Here is a 15,904-nt window from a genome sequence, read left to right on the forward strand (position 1 = left end):
GAAAAGACTTTAGTTGTAGGACATAATAGTTTAAACAAATTCACATCATTGTTGAGGGTAAAGGGAGAAAGGGCTCATGGCCCAGAAGTGGTCATTTTTGAACAACATGAGGCAAGGGGTCGAATCAAATTTCCCACCAAGGAGATCTTCATATTGTAACAAAGTGCTTTATGACTTGGATAGCCACGTTGGTGATAGCCTAGGTTAGCTGGATAGAGAGTGGATGGATACAGATGCACAGAGCACAGCCCCACTCATATGTAGCAGCTCGTGAACTTGAACAACAAGAATAACATTTAGAGGGAAAGCCAGGCCGTCGGGAAAGCTGGCAACACCAAGTCCCTGTGAGGGGTTTCCTTAGGTCGGCTCACCAGGAAGGTTCTAGGTCACTTAGAGTCTCCAACCTGGTTTGAAAGGCCAAGAACAATGGCAGCGAATGTGAGTGGACGTTTTCATCTGCAAACGTGAACGGAACTAAGCCTGCTCACGCTCAGGCTCCTCTAGCTGAAGAGGCCGCTTGGAACCCGGGGGCCACAGTCGTGCACGTCTGCACACAGAGCGTGTCCCCCAGAGGGGCCGCTGCCGGGAGACCACCCTTTAGTCACTAGCTCCGCTGGGGGAGAAGTAACAACCTCCGAGCTTTTTAGCAAATCGCCGCCTAAGAAGGAGCGGAAGAAAAAGTGCAATCTGACACGTTCGTTCCTGTGGCCTCAGAAACCACGCAGGGGACTGGAAACGTTCCCGGCTTGTTACATGGTCAATAATTTCTGGGACCTTGCTTGCGTAGAAACGGAAGGACAGAGAGAGAAGCGGAAGACTGCGTATGACTCTTACTTTCTCACCTCATGCACTTGTTATCAAGCATTCACACTTGGCCTCAAGTGAGGAATTGTTTGAAAAACTGGCCTTTTGTTCTGCATCCCCTAGAACACTATCCTCGTCCCGATCCGGGCACGTGGACCGGGCTTCGGCCGCTGCTCTGGTGCCCCCGCTCCCAGCCCTGCGCCCACGCCTCTGACCCCCCTCCGGCAGGGGCGCCCCTGGTCTCCGTACGAGGCAACCCGGCCCCTCACCCGCAGGTGTGAAGGCGCAGCTCACCTGCCAACTTGGTGGGGCTCCCAGGCACCCAGGTATCTGGTTAAAAGTTATTTCAGCATTTGAATCTGCGGCTGAGTAAAGCAGATGAGCCTTCCCCAGTGTGGAGCCGCCTCCCCTAGCCCTTTGCGGCCCAGATAGAACAAAAGGGTGGGGGGAGGGGGAGGTCACCTCACTGTGTGACTTGAGCGGGATGTTGGTCATCTCCTGCCCCAGGACTGAGATGCACCCCATCAGCTCCCCCAGGCCCCAGGCCTTCAGACTCAGACTGAAGGACCCCCTGCCTCTCCTGGGTCTCCAGCTCGTAGAAGACATAGAATCAGCTTCTCTGCTTCCATAATCACGTGAGCCAGTTTCTCATGATAAACTCCTTTATATACAAATCCCTTTAGATACAAATCTCCTATATGTATATGTATGTATATGTGTGTGTGTCTTGTAGGTAAATCTCTCACATAAAAACTTGTGTTAAAATATATTTGCACATAAAGCACACATATACATATGTATCCTATCGGTTCTGTTCCTCTGGAGAGCCTTGTGGCTGCGGCACCCCCGGCCACCCAACACCGCGCTCCTCAGGTGCACCTGTGAGAAGGTGGGGCTGCCCTACAGGGTCCCGTGCTCTCTGTGCCGGACCCCCTTCCCCAAATAGCAAAGCCTTAGAATGATTTTGTCACCAACCTGGTTCCTACTGGTGACGCCTATCGCCCGCTGCTGTTATGAGCCGACCGAGAGCAGACGGAGGACCCCAAGGTGACACCCAGCGTGTCAGCCCTGCCCTCGAGGGTCGGGGAGAACTAGCCCAGTCATCTAACCCTCCCAGCAGCCACACAAGACAGCTTGGAACAATGCAGTGGTTCTCAAAGTGCGGTCCCCAGGCCACCCACAGCGGCAGCACCAGGGAACTTTTGCGAGATGAAAATTTGCAGGCCCCACCCCAGACCTGCTGAATCAGAACCACCGGATCTGGGGCCTGCAATCTGTATTTTAGCAAACCCTGCAGGTGACACTGAGGCGTGCTCAAGTGTGAGGACCACTCTCTAAAGTGCAAGTGATGAGAACCAAACCCATACCTGCTTAGGCACACAATGGGGAGTCCATCGGTGTGACTAATAGAAAAATGCAGAGAGAGTTTGGCTTCAGGCTCAGCTGGATCCAGGTGCTCAGGGCCATTCATTGATCAACTGGCTAGAGTGAGGACAGGTGCTCACCAAGACCCACGTGGACAGAGAGTGGAGGGCATGAGATGCATCAGAGGAAACCACGGGAGTGGATGGCAACAGGAAAAAAAAAAAAACCGCTGGCACTCTCTTGGCAGCTAACGGTATTTGTCATCCCCATTTCTCAGATGAGCAAACTGAGGACCGGGGGCATCAGGAAACGTGCTGGGGCTCCCCAGCAGGTGTGTGCAAGCAGGGGCTCAAACCCGGTCCGGTCAGTTCGTCCAGGATTACAAAGTGCGTGCAGGGAAGAGTGGCTTCCACGTGCCCCGGTCCAGCCCCCTTGTCATCTACATGGATAGAGGGCTGTAACTCAGGAAGGACAGTGGCCGGGCTCCCAGTCCTCACCTGACGAGGAGATTCCCCGGCAAGCGTCCTTCCCGTCCAGCCAACCCTGTGCGGCTTCGGGGGCCTCCGCCAACATTTCTCTCACTCTCCGGGCTGCTCGCATCCTCCCGGGAGCAGACGACCTCCTCCTTCCGCATCCAGGAACCTGGGTGCAGAATCCCAGTGGTGCTCCTCCCTTGGGCCGGGGGGTGGGGGTGGGGGGGAGCCTGAGGCTCCTTCCAGGGGCAGCGGGGTGGAAACAGCAGCAGCCCCCAAACCAGCCTCTCCTCCGTTATCAACCACAGCCTGGCTCTCACCCGGCTCCGGAGATGGACGGAGCCTCCATAATGAAGCTGGTGATTTTCATAATAAAGAGGTTCTCTGGAGCAGGTCTGAGGAGGGCTCTCCAAAGGAAGGGCAGACATGAGATTTGGGGAAAGTAACTCACTTGCAACATGAGGACCGAAGTCAGTTAACGCCACGGCGGCTGGGGGGTTACTGCGCGGCCCCAAACTGAGGCGTCAGCAAGTTCTGTGTAACTTGTTAAGATAAAGGATCTAATTTAAGGCCGGAGAAGACTTTTTCCTCTCTTGGTCTCAGATTCTCTACAGATACCATCATTTCCTAAAAGCCAGTAACAAGGGGAAAAAAAAAAAGGTTTTCTAGGCTCTCCCGTCCCTGCAATGCACCCAGTGACTCAGTATAAAAAAAGACGTATTCAAGACAGTTACAGTAAGGAGCTTCAAATATTTTTGGATACCACGCCGTGCCGGAAAGTGGGAGTGTTGAGAAAAGCCACTGGTTCATGATAAACCCAACGAAAAACACCCTTAAAACAAGAAGTCAAGCAGGGGCTCTGCTGTAAGCAACCAGGTATGGAGACATCTGGAGAAATACCGGATTCAACTTATTTCTAAGGAGCACATCCAAAGTGTCCTCTGGAAAGTGACAAAACGCCTGATTCAAATGCTTCCGTTTAAACTTTTCTGGGAAAACGCGGAGCCGTTTTCTCAGCTGCAAATTGTCTCCCTGCAAGTTTGTTGACAGCATGAAAATTTCCCACCCGGTTCTGGTGACATGTTTGGATTCTGGTCCTGGGAAGAGAGAGAGAATTATTCTTAATCGAGAGCCCTTCTCTTAGGGAGACGTTTATTACAGAATTAAAATATACCCACTGTATTTTTCTTGTTAAGCAACGCACACAGATTCATAAGTACTATTTACATTGCTGAAAATGGGTTGTGTGATTTCCAGGTATCTTACGGTCTGCCTGTGTACGTGGGAGTTTTGCTGTTATGATTTTTAAATGTTAGAACATTTCCTAAGAAAAGGCAGCTCTTGTCAATCCAGTTCCAACACACACACACACACACACACACACACACACACAATCGAGCGGTCTGATTGTATTGTTCCTTCCTGATGCTGATTGTATGTACAAAATGATGTGTGGACACTAACGACTCCAATTTCTTATGAGGAGTTTTGAAAATTGCATTTCACTTCAAACAAAAATTACAAAATGCTCACTTGCCTCCAGTTTTCTGTGCCGTGGTTAATTATCAGCAGAGACAACCTGGAGAAAATCCTCATCATCTCTTGCCTGGTTCTGGTGGAAGGAATAGAAAATGTAGCCTTCCCTCCTGCAGCTTCCAGCGACTCTGTGGCACGACCTCTCATTACCGCGTTATGGGGAAGAACATGGCCTTCTTTCGGGAGGGACAGATGTGGCTTCTGCACGCACATCACACTAGAAGGTTAAACCGAGAATGCTGATTTTCTTTAAAGAGGAATTCGCCTTTTTTTTTTTTTTCCGATGCAGAGATGCAGAGGAGTATTGGGATTTAGAATAATCTTCCTGAGAAACAAACACGAGCGCTGTGCCAACAGACACGGTGACGGTGCACGCCCGCCGCCCCGCTGCCTCGGCCCTCTGACGCCTCTTCATCCTGCAAACAGCTGTCACGGCTGCAGAGCCCATTTGCTCGTGGGGATGTTTCCACCCCAAGGCAGAGACCACAGACCCTGTGTCTCCTCTGCACGTTGAAAGAGTAATGCACATCCTCCGAAGGAAGGGTTGATGATGTCTACATTCCGGAATGAAATGGGTATTCCTTATGACTTCAAAAATAACCGCCTGATCCTAGATCACACCTACACCTGGATTTATGCGTGAAGGTTTTGTGAAAATAACTGTTAAGACTAATTGGTGCTGGGGATGGAAATGCGGCCCTGGGAAAGCATGACAACAAATCACTAAGATCAAAATGGGAGTTTTCAGTGTGGCCAGGTAGTTGTATCTGAAACGTGTGCGTGTGTGGGGTGTGAGTGCGCAATGGGGGGTTCAGAGGAGGAAGCTTTGGTTCCAGGGTCTAAATGCGTATGTCTTAATATTCTTTACGTTGGTAGGAATGCCATTGTCACGCTGCTGCTGGTTAACTCCTTTGGTTGCACTGACAGAAGTGGAAGGAATCATTTGGCTCGTAAAGCTCTAGGTGTACGGATGGGTCCAGCTTCAGGTACAGCTGGATCCAGGGGCTGCTATATTGGTATGCTCTCCTCTCTGCGTGTCTCAGCTCAGGCCTCAGCTTGCTGTCATTACCCCGGGACAAAGTAAGCGACAGCAGCCCAAGCCCTGCAGCCTCCCGCTTATGGGCCCAGCAGGAAATGCAGCCTCCACTTCCAGCCGAGGGGAGGTACCCACTCTGTGGTTTTCAGCAGGGTGTCTGGACCCTTGGAGGCATTTCGCATCTCTTGCATCACAATAACCAGCAGGTTGCTTCTGGCATCGGCTAGAGGAGTGGGGGACTCACGGACACCTGCTGTCCGGCCCTGTGCAGGGGTGCCCAGCACAAGCCCCGCACCCTTCTGCCTCATTCACACATCCAGCCGGACAATCGTGTAGGAAGCAGCTTGCTAATGATTGTCTGAGCCTCGTGTCCTGATGCCGGTTTTCAGATAACACAGAACATCTGCGATACACGCAGAATTTTCCGGGAACATAACCTCTGGGTGAATGTGGGAAAGACTGCAATGTTCCGTGGCGGTGGGGCTTCACCAGGGCGTCGCTGTTTTGGACTCGCGTCTCCAGCAGCAGCAGGGCTGGCGGGTTTGGGTTCCCAGGTAACCAGTCCTCATCCGTTCTGCCTGGGGTCTGCCCTGGGAAGGACCCTGAGTGTTCCCGGGTGGCTGTTCCCGAACATTTACATTTTAAAATACGTATTTTATTATAAATAACTTTCCTTCCTGTTGACCTTTATGGTACAGCGAGGGCATAAAATTGATTTCTTATTAAATTATGTGTGTAGGTAGGTTCTAGTATTTCATTTGGGGAGCAACATATACCCTTGACTAATCGCCATGGCATGACCCAGATGAGATGTGGGTGGGAAATGATCAAGCCCCCTCCCCAAGCCACGGAGAGCGGACAGGGGTTGGGTCCCCCACAGATGGAATCCTGGTTGTCAAAACAACAACAACAAACCCTGGAAGCCACACCTACTACACATAGTCAGAGAGAAAATGCCATGAAAAAATAGAAGCGTGTTCAGAAATAAATGTGGATTCAAAAAATCAGTGCATGCGTATTAGTCGGGGTTCTACAGAGAAACAGACCCTACAGGACATAAATACGTACGGAAAGAGATCTATTACAGGGAATTGGCTCCCACGGTTATAAAAGCCGAAGTCCCACGGTTGTCGTCAGCAAGCTGGAGGCCCAGGAGAGCGGACGGTGCGGCTCCAGTCCGAGAGCCAGCCGGCGTGATGCCCAGGGAGAACTGGCAATTCTGGTTGAGACCGAAGGCCAGAAGGATGGTGTCTGAGTCTGAAAGGAGTCAGGCAAGAGAGGAGCCACCTCTTTCTAAGGGAAGTTCAGCTGCTCTGCTCATCGAGCCCTTCAGCTGATTGGGCAAGGCCCACCCACACGGGGAGGGCAATCTGCTTCAGTCAGTCAACCACTTCGAAGGTCAGTCTTGTCTGAAGTCCCCTTACAGACACAACCGGTGACACGTTCGACAAATACCTGGGCACCCTGTGACTCGGTCAAGTTGACACATCAGCTCAATCGTCCCAACACGTAAAATTATAGTCACAGACTGTATCCATGGGCGCGAAAAGCTTCCTGCTATGGAAGTCTATGCAATTTGGGGTGCCTGGGTGGCTCAGTCGGTTAAATGTCCAACTTCAGCCTAATCTCAGGGCTTGTGGGTTCAAGCCCCATGTCAGGCTCTGTGCTGTCAGCTCGGAGCCTGGAGCCTGCTTCGGATTCTGTGTCTCCCTCTCTCTCTGCCCCCTCCCCTGCTCTCACTCTCACTCTCTTTCAAAAATCAAAATCAAAATCAATCAGTGACTTACGTAAGTCAGCACTCCTCCACTGTGGCACCAGTGACACTCCGGGGCAGAGGACCCTCGGTTGTGGGGTGTCTTGTGATCTGTGGAGTGTTGAGCAGCATCCCTGGCCTCCTTGCTAGGGGTCCCCCCCATTTTGACAACCAGCACTGACAGGTGTCCCCTGAGAGACAAACCTCTCCCTGCGGAGGTGGGACCGTGTGCTCAGAAGGGAGCACCTTGAACCACGCAGGGCTGGCTTCTGATTTTGCCACAGCTTAATGGGGACAATGGGCTGTATGTGCCGTTAGAGACAAGCGGGGACACCACGGATACTGCTCTGGACACTTCCCAGCTCCGGGTCAGGAAGGCTTCTCAGCACCTGTGTGCAGAGACCCAGGAGAGTGGACGGTGTGGCTCACTCGGTCCCCCTGCTCACCTTCACAGTGGCGTCAGGGTGCAGGCTCCCCCTTCCCGCAGAGGCGGGTGCTGGCCGGGGTGAGAGCCGCTTGGTGCCAGGCAGAGAGTGACGGCCGGAGCTGGTTGACAAGGTCAGCTCTCAGAGCACAAAGACGCACGTCTCTTTAAACTCACCTAACGACGTTTCAGAGTAGGATTTGATGGACACTCGCACAGTCAGTGTGAGAGATTTAAGACTTGTGATTAAATTGGATCCCATTAAAGATTAATATAAAATTAGATTCAAAAATAGCTTTAAAGGGCCTTTACATTCAAAAGAGTTAAGCAGGGGGGAAAAAGGAGTTAAGCAGAGATTCAAAAAAAGAATATGGTCCAAGGCATAGAGACAGTGGCCCGCATTCCTTCTTGGACAGGAAGTTTCCAGCACGGTGCCTCCAATCAAGGATGGGTGCTTCCTCTGAGTCCCATGTGTGCAGGGTAAAGAGAAGGCACCAAAGGACAAACCAGACAAACGACCTTTCCCAAGGTGCGGCTGGGAGCTCCCCATGGAAGCCTATTCTCTGTCGGGCCTTGGGCACCAAGGGCTCTGGGGCCCAGATCCTCCTCTGCTTCCTCCCATTCTTCAGGGTCAAGTGCAGGGTCTCTTTGCATGGGAGGCTCTTAGTGTTAATGATGCTGTTCACCTAGGGCTCACTGTTTGCCAGGTACTTGGTTCACAGCTTTCTTCAGATGGTTGCATTTAGTCATCTGAAGGTCCTTCACCCCTTCTCCAGCTGAGGAAAAGCGAGGGGGCATGCTCTGCCTCCAGGTGACATGGCCAGGGAGGTGCGGAGATGCACTGAGATCGGAGCGGCTGGACACGCGGCTCCCAAGGCTCTCCCACACGAACGTGGGCAGACTGAACCCACGCTGGGCCTCTGGGTGCAGGAAGAAGGAGGTGAAGGCAAGAGACCCGGCTGAGAGCTCTCGGTGCAAATGCTCCAGCACCCAGGGGATCAGTGCTTCTACTCCTAATTCACGGGGGAGGGTCTGGGTGGTGCACTGCCGTACCCGCTGCTGTCGATATGCAGAAATCAATGGCGTTTCTACGCCTGAGCAACAAATCAGGCGTGACAAAATATTTTAAAAATACCATTTATAATAGCTTCAGAAATGCTTAGGCATAAATTTAATTAAGGTGCAAGAACTCTCCCCCCCAAACTAGAAAACATTACAGAGAGACTACGGTCGCCTGAAGTAAATGGGAAAATATGCTGTGATCAATTCCGTGAAGACCACAGGTCCCCCTAGATTGATTACAGCCCATGAAATCTTTATAAAACCCTAGCCGTCCATTTGGTAGAAACTGAGAAGCTGATTCTAAAATATATATGGAAATGCAAAGAACTTGGAATAGCCAAAGAAATAGAACAGGAGGAAAAGGAGGAGGAGGAGGAGGAGGAGAAGGAGGAGGAGGAGGAGGAGAGGAAGAAGAGAGAGAAAATGTTGGCGATCTCAGTCTATCCCCCTTCATCATTTATTATCCTGTAATAACCAAGACTGTGTGATATGCGCCTAAAGAGATAAACTGGTTGATGCAAGAGAACAGAGACCAGAAGGAGGCCCACCCATGTAGAGAGAATGGGTTATTTTTCTCACAAGACATCATCATCATCACCACCATCATCGGCACCGTGACCTCAACCCCTGCCTCACACCATACACAAAAATACACACAAGACAGATTATACACCGTCAAAAACGCTAAAACTATAAATCTTGTAGAGGAAAGCGGCAGAGATTAGCTTCGTGAGCTGGGGAGAAGTGCCGATTTCCCCAACATCATCTGAAAGCTACAATAATTAATAAATCAGACCTCCTCGGGGGTGAAAAACGTCTGCTCTTTAAAAGAGGTTGTTGAGAAAGTGAAAAGATGAGCCAAAGACTGCTTCGGAAATATTCACAGCACACATACCTGAGAAAAAGCCTGTACGGATTAAAAAAAAAAAAAAAAAAATCTTCTCTAAATCAATCATGAAAAGACAAAGAGTGCAACTTAAAAAATTTTTTTTTCCAACGTTTTTATTTATTTTTGGGACAGAGAGAGACAGAGCATGAACGGGCGAGGGGCAGAGAAAGAGGGAGACACAGAATCGGAAACAGGCTCCAGGCTCTGAGCCATCAGCCCAGAGCCCGACGCGGGGCTCGAACTCACGGACCGCGAGATCGTGACCTGGCTGAAGTCGGACGCTTAACCGACTGCGCCACCCAGGCGCCCCATGAGTGCAACTTTTATAGGTAAAGACCTGACTAAGCATTTTACAAAATGATGTGTACAAATAGCTAAGAAGTACACGAGGTGGTGCTCAGTGTAGTCAGTGATCAGGGAAAAACACATCTGGTCCACACAGAAAAGCCTGTTCCCCCCACCGGAGTGGCTCTTCCGTGGTGGCCACGGATGGAGTCACCAGAACTCCCTGCACTGCGGATGGAAACACAAAATGACAAAACCTCTTGAAACACAGATTGGCGGTTTTTTGCAGGTCTAAAAAAAGCTATCCCCTCACCCAACTCTTCCGTTTTACCCAAGAGAACTGAAAATAAAATATGCCCCCAAACAGACTTGTTTTATTCATCGCCAAAAACTGGAAACAACCCCAGCATCAACAGGTGAATGTACCACCCATGGAATATGATGCGTAAGCAGAAGGGACCCATCCTCTGGTACCTGTAGCAAAAGGAAGTAATCAGCACCAAGCTGTGTGAAAGATGCCAGGCGCAAAAAAGTACCTTCCGTCTGATTCCATGTGCGCGAGAGTCTGGAAGGAACACCACCGGGCCGGGACAATCGGAAGCAGACCTGACTTCTTATGGGCCTGGGGGACAGGGACTGCCAGCCAAGGAGCATGAGGGAAAATTCTGGATGGATGGAAATGTTCTGGGTCTTGTTCAGGGTATGTATGTTTGCTGAAACTCATACAACTGCTCACTTGAAACCTGTGCCTTTTTTGGAACGTAAATTACACCTCAATAAAGTTGATGAAAGTATAACCAATTCAAGGCAAACGTTCGTTACAAGTAAGACGTGGTATTTCCTAGTCATTAAAGATTTGAACTCGGGACCCTGGGTTCTTTCCCTGGCTTTACCATTCATCAGCTTGGCAACTATGGATAAGTCACTCAATGTTCTCCTGCCCCAGTTTCCTCATCTGTAAAGTGGGTATGATGGCAATCCCTGCTTCACAGACGGTTGCTTGAAGGATTCAAAGTGTTGATACATGTAAAGCACCTTCAGCAGGGAGCAAGCACATTCTGTGGTCTGTGTGCCCTTCCCCCGTTGGCCTTCGGGAGGCTGATGTTCTAACAGACATCAGCAGGATTCAAAGGAACAGCGATGAACTTGGGGCCAGGTGACTGGGGCTCTACCCTCAATTCTGCTAACGGCCCATCGGCTTAGGAAAGCTATGTGCCTTGACTCTTTTTCCCCACCTGCCAAATGAGGTCAAATTGCAACTCTTTGTGGACCTCTTTCTCCATTTTTGCCTTGTCCACACTGCACATATTTTATTATTTGCTGAATATTTTCCTTTAAATCAACTTGTGTTTTTTAACTCGAATATATATAGCCTCATCCTAAATTATAATATGAATCAAATTAAGGGTTTGATTTGTTCATTAGAAGTTTTTTCTAAGATACATTTAAGGAGGGGGCGCCTGGCCGGCTCAGTCAGTTGAGCTTCTGACTTCGGCTCAGGTCATGATCTCATGGTTCGTGGGTTCAAGCCCTGGGTCGGGCTCTGTGCTGACAGCTCAGAGCCTGGATCCCACGGTGGATTCTGTGTCTCCCTCTCTCTCTCTGCCCCTCCCCCGCTCATGTTCTGTCTCTCAAAAATAAATAAATGTTAAAAAAATATTTTTAAAGATACATTTAAGGAGTCATTATTTGATCATTGGGAGAAAAGAGCCCAGCTGTGTGTTCACGGACTCCCTAAAACCATTCTGTGCGCCTCCAGCTGCGTGCACATTGAGAGAGACAGGGCGAATGACATGCGAACCCTCCCCTGCTTGCTCTCCCGAAGCCCGTATGGCTCTGCGAGTAGACCCACATCTTGGCTCTGCTGGGGAGAAGCAGCCCCCCACGCAGCCCCAGGCGGTGGCTGGGAGGCGGCTGCGGCCAGGAGGCCCCGCGTCTGGGTGGAGACGAGGATGGGGTTTCCACGGGAGACACTACCGAGTCGCAGAGACTGCAAGAGAAATGGTCTGTTAGTCTGTGTGGACTTCCCATTCAAGACTCCGTATTCTCTCCACCCAGATGCTGTCTGCTGCTGCTCGGTATTTCCACTGGGAAGACCTATGGGAATCACAACCTGGGACTCGGCTTTTCACATTAATAGTAATGACAACCCACGGGTGTTAAGTAAGCTAGAACCAAATTGACGTGCAGGCCGTAAACTGGAAGTTCTCTGAAACACGGATGTCATAACTCTTGTCTTGTCTTTGCTCGACAGACGCTTTACTTTCTCATAAGCCAAGAGCACAGAGCAATCACATTTACCTAATAGGCAAATGCTCCTTCCGGATTAAACATTCTTGTCCAGAGAGTTGCACCCCTTGTCTCAAGACATCGGCATCTCCGTGTGGTTTACTGAGCTCTCAGGCAAGCTGAGAGTCACATGATGTGAGGCCGGAGGAAGGGGCGAGAGCGGGCTCATTTAAAATGGAGGTTGGCAGGGGCGCCTGGGTGGTTCAGTCCATTGAGCGTCCGACTTGGGCTCAGGTCATGATCTCACAGTCCGTGAGTTCAAGCCCCGCGTCGGGCTCCATGCTGACAGCTCAGAGCCCGGAGCCTGCTTTGGATTCTGTGTCTCCCTCCCTCTCTCTGCCCTTCTCCCACTCACATTCTCTCTCTCTCTCTCTCTCTCTCTCTCTCTCTCGCGCACTCTCTCTCTCTCAAAAAATAAACATTAAAAAAAAAAGTGGAAGTTGACAACATTTTTGTGTCGAGGGCCAGGAAGTGAATATTTTCATCTTTGTGGACCTCTGTCACGACTGCTCACTCTGAAAGCAGCCACAGACAACTGTAAATGGGTAGGCATGGCTGCCCCCCAGGCACACCCGGGCATGGCCGTGTGACTCCATCCAGTGACCTCGGAGCACACCACAGAGGCCACCGCCTGCAGCTGGGTCCAGTCCTCAGGGGCTGGGGGACCGGGTCCTCAATGAACTGAACGCACTCGGAACAGAGAGGGAAGAGTCTTGCCTGTCTAAGCTCCAGTCAACTTTGCTTTCCTGACCCACGCTCACAGAACTGTTCTCCACTCAAAACCAAGAGCCCCAGGACACGGGGGCCACATCCCCCTCTACCTCTGTGCCTTCCATCCCCCAGTCTGTAGCCCAGGGCTCCAGGAAAGCCCGTTAGTTCTCGATGAGCTAGGACATCCTTTTCAATGTTGCAGACAAATAGCCAAAGAACAATTTCTTCTTGCTCCTCAGTGACCCCCAAATAGAACCTGGTCGCAGCCTTTGTGACACGGTTGGTTGAACACAGCAATGCCACCCTGCGAGGGATCTACCCAGTGAGGGCTGGTTAAATTGTGCCAGATAGAAATACACGTTCAGTCGGATTTCCTCAGCTAATAAACAGGGCTATGTCACAGACGACTTCAGAGACCCCACTCGCCCTCAAAACGTAATGATTACGTGTAACAAGGGCACAGATGTCCAGTGAGTGGAGCGCCCCAAGGCCCAGGGCGGCTCGTCTGAGCAAAAGACCTTCAGCATATCATTGTTTGCATCTTTGATGTATAGCTTTTCAAGAGGTAATTGAAGTCTAGAACAGCTGTTTGGGCTGGAGATACAGGCAGAACAGAAAGACGGGTCTCCAAATGTTTCCAAATGTCTGTGGCACACTTGGAACCAAATGGTAGCATCACCAGATCTTTTAAAGGGAAAAGCAGAACGAGACAAAAACAAAAACCACCCCCTACCCACACACAATAAGGAGCTAGCTGCCAAATCGGTTTCTGGTTGAAACGAACACCCTGAAAAATCTCCCTCCAGCCCGACCTCCTTGTCAAGGTCAGAAATGGCGCTCAGACCCACCAGCCGGTGAGAGGCCCCGCCCTGCACCCCCCGTGTCTGTCGTCCCATCAGCTCAACCTGAGTTTTGATTTACCTTCTGCTTCGTGATTGAGATGCACGCTCATGGGTCTGTGTTTTCCAGGGAGGGCATCCTGCGTGTGGAAAGGGCATCAGTGGGGAGACCAGCCGTGAGCGGAGGCTGTGCATGGCATCCAGGGACAGTGGGGCAGGGACCACACGTGCTCATGTCCGGAATGGAGGTCGAATGCAGGTCACACGGAACACCTGTTAGAACCCAGAACAGCATCAGATCTGGGCACTTAGCTGTGGATCCCAAGTGACTGTGGGTCCGGAGGGAGCAAGGGCAGCAGAGTGGGGTGTGGGCACGCGAGGGGCTCACAGCAGAGGCCTCTTGCCAGCCAGTGTGAAGGTATTTCGATCCGGGAGCGGGTGGGAGGGGTGGGGACGTGCGGACGGGGACAGAGACTCGGCGTGTGCCATATAACAGAGTGCTTTCTGCTTCGGGATGGCGACCGTCAGCTTGACCCCCATCGAGGTATGTCCAAGTGCTGGGGTCACCCCAGGTGCTGTGCTTCCTGGAGGACTGAGGCTCGCTGCCCATCAGCTCGTCTCCCTGACAAACACGGCTCCTGACCCCCAGGCCACGGCGACTCCCAGGAGGGCCGGGGACCCACGCTCGGCCAAAGGAGGTCCCGCCAAGACATTGCACGTGGTGCCACGTGAGACTCGTGCCCGTCCGTGGAAGATGGCCCCCCGTGGGCTTAGTGGTATTTCACCACCCGGTACCCCTTCCACTTTCTTTCTGGAAGGTCCCGGCAGGAACTGCCCTGCTTGAAACAGAGCTTAGCGGCACTGTGACATCTTGGAGCCCCCAGGTACCGTGCGGCCGGGGGCTTTTCAGTTTGGATTTTTCAGTTATGTGAGTCTACAAACTCCTGTGATTGTCTCCTGGTCTCCACTGTCACTCACAACTGAAAGAGCCCTGTCTGGTCCGATCAGTGGGGACACGGCCGTCTTCGGGCCTGGCTGTCCGACAGGTTTGCGGTAAATGGTGTCACCACGGCGACCTGCCAGCCGTCTGCTGAGCAGAAGAGAGGACGTGAGGTCCACGGTCTGGACATTTCCTGCAGAGGGACGGCATCATGTCGACAGAGCAGCGGCACCCCCGGCAATGCCCACGGCCCCGGGGGACCCCACAGCCCTCCTCCGTGCCCCCTGCCAGGGCCGTGGGCATGGCAGAGAGCCGGGTGGGGGTAGGAGGGCGCATGAAGGCAGCTGCTGACCCCTTTCAGCCAAGTGCGGCTGGAGCGCTCCCTTATTTGTGCCTCTCCGACTATTTCAGGCGACCGCCTACAGGCCCAGCGACACCTAGATGGCGGTTAGCCAGACCTGCCGGGAGTCGAGTGCCACCCTCACTCTATAAACAGGCCGGGGGCCAGTCGGGAGAACACAAACTCAGACCAGGCCAACGCGACGCCTGTGCGTCCAGCTACGGGGCCGACCCGCCTGAAGCTGGAGTCGCGGCTCCTGACGGCAGTGAGCGTGAACACGGAGCAGCGGGCACCCCCTCGCGCCCGCCCGCACCCACGCCACACTTCCTTCTGCAGGCTGTCTTGTCGCGTGGGTCTCTGGCGCTCTGCTTCCCAGGAAATGTCATCCGAGAACACCATGTGAAGGGAACGCTATGTTTTATTCATTTTCTGGAACATTCTCTGAAACATCGGGGATGTGCCAGTAGCCAGCGCACCTCGTTTTTTGAATGGAGGGAATCGTCCGATGCAACACACAGGGTTGCTTTTATCTTCCCGACACGACGTTGTTGAGCTGAATCTCACATATTGCAACATCCAAGGGTGCAATTCAGTGATTGGCTGTGATGTTAGCAAGTGGTGGGACCGTCACCCCGAATCGGTTTCAGACGTGTCCATCCCACAGAAGACCCTCGTGGTCAACCCCACCCTCCAGGCAGCCAACAATGTGGTTTGTGTCTCTGTAGATTTGCCCTCTCTGGACACGTCCTATCAACAGAATCGTACGATGTGTGGTCCTGGTGTCTGGCTTCTTTCATCCACCCCAACTTTTGAGGGTCCACCCATGTATTAGAACTTGGTTCCTGGGGGTGCCTGAGTGACCCAGTTGGTTAAGCGTCTGACTCTTGATTTTGGCTCAGGTCATGATTCCAGGGTCATGGGATCGAGCTCCATGCCAAGCATGGAAACTGCTTGGGATTCTCTCCCTCCCTCTCTCTCTGCCTCTCCCCCACTCATGCTTGTTCTCTCTCTCTCTCTCTCTCTCTCTCTAAAATAAGAAAGGGGGGCGCTCAGGTGGCTCAGTCAGTTAAGCATCTGACTTCAGCTCAGGTCATGATCTCACAGTTCGTGGGTTCGAGCCCACGTCGGGCTCTGTGCTGACAGCTCGGAGCTTGGAGC

This window comes from Herpailurus yagouaroundi, unplaced genomic scaffold (assembly GCF_014898765.1).
Source record: "Herpailurus yagouaroundi ecotype Mexico unplaced genomic scaffold, PumYag 246, whole genome shotgun sequence".
NCBI classification, from domain to species: Eukaryota; Metazoa; Chordata; class Mammalia; order Carnivora; family Felidae; genus Herpailurus; species Herpailurus yagouaroundi.